The following is a 6,000-nucleotide window of genomic DNA, read 5'->3' as shown; positions in this document are numbered from 1 at the left end:
GTATAACAGGAGAGACTATGTGATGGCAGGGTTTACTGTTTTCAGGAGGATTCTTGCTAAGACTTCAGAGATGGTGAAGCTGCCGTTGTTTTGTTTAATTGTATTCGAAACAGCGATCAGTGCTGATTCGAGGCGCATGCGTCTGCGGAAATTAGTTTCTTTGATCACTAATTGGGCGTCCCTGAATTTCATGAGATGATTGGTGGAATTTCGATGTTGTACACAGGCGTTGTTCAAGTTATCGTTCCTACATGCGTAAATGTGTTCATTGAGGCGGGTGTCAAGGTTTCTTGCTGTTTCACCTACGTAAATCTTGTCACAGCCTCCACAGGGTATAGTGTAAACTCCTGCGTTGACTGGTTCGTGGTGCTTTGATTTTGTCCTGGTTAGATCCTTTATTGAAGTGCTAGAAGCGATGGCGACTCTGGTGTTAGCTTGTGAAAGTACTTTAGAAACGTTCAGTGCAACCTGGCTGTTGGGAAGAATTATAACTTTGTTGGGAGTGGTGTTGGTGCGTGGAGAATTAATGATCTGAAGAGCTCTTTTCTTGCAGTCTTTGGTGAAAAAAGAAGGAAAATGTAACTCAGTGAATGTTTGGTGAATGTATGTACATTCCTCGTCAAGAAACTCAGGACTACAAATTCGGTATGCTCTTAGGAAAAACCCGATGATGATGCCTCTTTTAGTCTTGGTATCTTGACTGGAATAGAAGTGTGTGAGATCATTTTTATTAGTAGGTTTCCGATAAACTTGAAATCTTAGGTTGTTGTCTACTTTGTGAATGAGGACGTCGAGGAAAGGTAGCTTGTCATTGGACTCTTCTTCTAGTGTAAACTGGATCGCCGGTTCAACTGCGTTGAGCCTTGCCTGAAGATTCCGTACAACAAAACGTTTGGGAGTTATTACGAGGACGTCGTCCACGTAACGTACCCAAGTGACGCTTGAAGGGATGATGTTGGCGAAGTGTTCGGACTCTAGGTGTTCCATGTATAAGTTGGCTAGGACGGCACTGATGGGACACCCCATTCCCATGCCGTAGGTTTGTTTGTAGAGCTTGTTATTGAAAGAAAAACAGTTGAAATTAACACAGAGTTCAATCAAGTCAACAAAATCTCCGGGAGGTAGAGGAAGATTAAGGTCCTGGTTGACTTTACGTCGTAGAACCTTGATGGCTTCTGTGGTAGGTACTTTTGTGAAGAGGGAAGTCACGTCCAAACTGCTTAGTTTCTTGTTACGGATGGAGAGGTTTCGGATGCGGTTGAGAAGGTCGCCTGAGTGTTTAAGATGAGCTGGGCTGATGGTCCCCAGAAGGCAGGAAAGATGTTTGGCAAGAACTCCGGCTAGTTTGTGTGGAGCACTGTCTATTCCTGACGTGATTGGTCTGAGAGGAATATTGTGTTTATGGGTCTTGGGTAAACCATACATGTGTGTTGGCTTAGGGTTGTTTGGTAACAAGTACGGAAGTTTCTTCCCTTCTCCAGTGCGTTTGAGTATTTGTCTGGTTTTGTATAGAAAATCTTTGGTGAGCGTCTCCCACTGTTGAGTGCTGATGGGTTCGTATGTAGATTGATCATTCAAAAGGTCCATCATTTAGTGTTGTAGTCACTGGTGTTGAGTATGACGACTCCACCTCCTATGTCGGCGGTGGTGACGATAATGTTGGGGTCGTTGGCGAGGTTCTTAAGGGCAGTGATGTATCGTCTAGGAAGATTGGAAGAAGAAGGTTCACATAAAGCTGCAGTGAGAAGGCCCTGTATATAACCCTTCTAGAAGTTGCTGTCACTGTGTCTATGGTTCCTGGTAATTAGATTGTGTTGATAGTTAGGTTTGTGTATGTTGGTGGTAAATTTGAATCAGCACTGATCGCTGTTTCGAATACAATTAAACAAAACAACGGCAGCTTCACCATCTCTGAAGTCTTAGCAAGAATCCTCCTGAAAACAGTAAACCCTGCCATCACATAATCTCTCCTGTTATACTACACAAAGCACATTAAAGAGTGAACACTGAAACAGGCTGCCTCTATCCAGTCTGTATTTGTCCAACCTATTTTTATGTTACCCAAGTAATAGCTTTTATATCCTTTTACTCATGTACGAATTAATTGCTCTGCCATATTGTATTACTACTACTACTGCAACTTTTGTCACTACTACTACTACCACTGGTATTGCACCTCACTCTGAACCTTTATATACCCTCTGTGTCCATGTATTGTTTGTAATGGCTTGATAAAGCTCATGGAGAGCATAACGTTGCCACAATAAAATGTCACATTAGTTGCACTTGTGTCCTTTTACTTTACATATTGTGGGTAATTCTACCAACTTTATTACATGGTGAAGGTGACGGGTGACAGTACTGCCTCTCACAACTACCATGGTGAAGGTGACGGCTGACAGTACTGCCTCTCACAACTACCATGGTGAAGGTGACTGGTGACAGTACTGCCTCTCACAACTACCATGGTGAAGGTGACTGGTGACAGTACTGCCTCTCACAACTACCATGGTGAAGGTGACTGGTGACAGTACTGCCTCTCACAACTACCATGGTGAAGGTGACGGGTGACAGTACTGCCTCTCACAACTACCATGGTGAAGGTGACTGGTGACAGTACTGCCTCTCACAACTACCATGGTGAAGGTGACTGGTGACAGTACTGCCTCTCACAACTACCATGGTGAAGGTGACTGGTGACAGTACTGCCTCTCACAACTACCATGGTGAAGGTGACTGGTGACAGTACTGCCTCTCACAACTACCATGGTGAAGGTGACTGGTGACAGTACTGCCTCTCACAACTACCATCTCGTAGATGCCTGGTGTCAACAGACTACAGCAGTTACACTAGCTAGTTGGTAATTTAATTTTTCCAAGCACTGATCATCATGAATTGATCAAGTTTGTACAAGCCCAGACTCCCGTAAAATTGTCGTTATTTTAACTAAGTTAAAAACTGTAATATTCATCAAAGGTGTATCAGAGGTATACCTTGATTGAAGCGACCATCCACTACCTCTACTGCGGTGACCTTGATGGAAGCGACCATCCACTACCTCTACTGTGGTGACCTTGATGGAAGCGACCATCCACTACCTCTACTGTGGTGACCTTGATGGAAGCGACCATCCACTACCTCTACTGTGGTGACCTTGATGGAAGCGACCATCCACTACCTCTACTGTGGTGACCTTGATGGAAGCGACCATCCACTACCTCGTGGAAGTGGATAAAATGGCTTCCAGGAAAAATATTTGGATTTCTTCATGAAGCCATTTGAATATTCCACTTTCCCTACTACCACAGTTTTTAATATATATATATATATATATATATATATATATATATATATATATATATATATATATATATATATATTTATTTATTTATTTATTTATTTATTATTAGAACGAATGATCGTAGGCTTCCTATATCGTTGAATTTAAATGTCTTGTCATAGTTGTCAATCTTGATGTCCAAGAAAGGTATAACGATATCCCCTTACAATTCTGTAGTGTCCTTGATGGCAGCGACTATCAAAAAAAATTACAGAAAGATACCAGCAGTGTTCTCCAGTGGACAGTGGAGAACAACATGACGTTCAGTGGTGATAAGTTCCTATTGGGTTTTGTATACAATTTTCCTTTTGAGTTCTTCATTCTGTCGTTACCGAGGTTCCAACTGCTTAGGTATGGAAAGAACTCAAAAGAAACACTGTATACAAAACTCAAGAAGAATGCCAAATAGAACGAAAGAAACACGTGAAAGACTCGGAAATAATTATGCCATCAGACCTTTCTTTCAAAGAGCATAATAAGACAAAAGTCACAACAGCGACGAGGATTGACGGGGTGTGTAATGAAAACCTTTAAAACAAAGGAAATAGTGTCAATGATGGCACTTTTTAAATCGTTCGTGTTCCCTCATTTTGAATATTACAAAAATGTTGACGGCCCCGTTCATGGCAGGAGAAATATCAGAACTGGAACAAATACAGAGATCGTTCACGGCTCACACAGAGCCAATAAAGCATTTAAATTACTGGAACGCCTTAAAGTCTTAAATATGTACTCAATGGAGCGTAGGAGAGAGAGTAATACATAATAATGTATACCTAAAAGGTGCTTGAGGACCTTGTTCCAAATCTTCACACTGCCATAACAACATACTGAAACAAGAGATATGGGAGGAAGTGTAAGATAAACCCAGTGAAAAGTACAGGTGCAGTGAGCACAATAAAGGAACACTAATCAACATTCGTGGTCCTAGATTATTCAACATATTACCAGAAGATATCAGAAATATGTCTAGGACAAGTATAGAAGTCTTCAAGAGGAAACTGGTCAAGTATCTTCACCAGGTGCCAGATCAACCAGGCTGTGATGGATATGTGGGCATGCGGGCCACCAACAGTAACAGCCTGGTTGACCAGGCTAGCACCAGACGAGCCTGGACCATGACCGGGCTCTGGGAGTAGAAAAACTCTCGGAACTCATCAAAGGTATACCTTAATGGAAGCGATCATCCAATGCCTCTACTGTGGGACCTTATTGACAGTGAACATCCACCAGCAGTGAACATAATGGCAGTGGCCACAGTCAACCAGCAGTGAACATAATGGCAGTGGACACAGTGTACCAGCAGTGAACATAATGGCAGTGAATACAGTGTACCAGCAGTGAATACAGTGTACCAGCAGTGAACACAGTGTACCAGCAGTGAACACATTGTACCAGCAGTGAACACATTGTACCAGCAGTGAACATAGTGTACCAGCAGTGAACACATTGTACCAGCAGTGAACACATTGTGTTCCAACAGTGAACACTGTGTTCCAGCAGTGAACACAGTGTACCAGCAGTGAACACAGTGTACCAGCAGTAAAGTTCGCTGGTAAAATGTTCCCTAAGTGTTTAGTTAAAAACTTATGTCCTTGGTAGTAGTTATGTAAATAGTGAGTCACATGTTCTTGAACCCTCACCTGTAACCTCACATGAACCCCATGTACCCCCTCCTGTACCCCACCTGTTCCCCACCTGTACCCCACCTGTTCCCCACCTGTTCCCCAACTGTACCCCCTCCTGTACCCCACCTGTACCCCACCTGTACCCGCACCTGTACCCCACCTGTATCCCCCCTGTCTCCCCTCCTGTACCCCCTCCTGTGCCCCCTCCTGTGCCCCCTCCTGGACCCCCCCTGTGCCCCCACCTGTACCCCCCCCTGTACCCCCTCCTGTACCCCCTCCTGTGCCCCCTCCTGTACCCCCTCCTGTACCCCACCTGTACCCCACCTATACCCCACCTGTACCCCACCTGTACCCCACCTGTTCCCCACCTGTTCCCCACCTGTACCCCCTCCTGTACCCCACCTGTTCCCCACCTGTACCCCCTCCTGTACCGCACCTGTACCCCACCTGTACCCCCTCCTGTACCCCCTCCTGTACCCCCTCCTGTACCCCCTCCTGTACCCCACCTGTACACTCACCTGTACCCCCTCCTGTACCCCACCTATACCCCTACTGTACCTCACCTCTATCCACTGTACCCCTTCCTGTACCTCACCTCTACCCACTGTACCCCTAACCTGTACCCTCATCTGTACAACCACCTGTACCCCCTGTACATCACCTGCACCCCAACTATTCCCCCACCTGTACAACGATGGTATTTATCCATACATCTACCGCTGAACCACTATGGTATAAGCCACTGAACCACAATGGTATATACCCCTGAACCACGATGGTATATACAGCTGAAACACAATGGTATATACCCCTGAACCACAATGGTATATACCGCTGAACCACAATGGTATATACCCCTGAACCACAATGGTATATACCCCTGAACCACAATGGTATATACCCCTGAACCACGATGGTATATACCTCTGACCCACAATGGTATATTTCCCTGAACCACAATGGTATATACTCCTGAAACACAATGGTGTATACCCCTGAACCACGATGATATATACCCCTGTACCACTATG

Source organism: Cherax quadricarinatus, chromosome 30 (genome assembly GCF_038502225.1).
Source record: "Cherax quadricarinatus isolate ZL_2023a chromosome 30, ASM3850222v1, whole genome shotgun sequence".
In the NCBI taxonomy this organism is placed as follows: Eukaryota; Metazoa; Arthropoda; class Malacostraca; order Decapoda; family Parastacidae; genus Cherax; species Cherax quadricarinatus.
Note: the sequence above shows the minus strand (reverse complement) of the source record.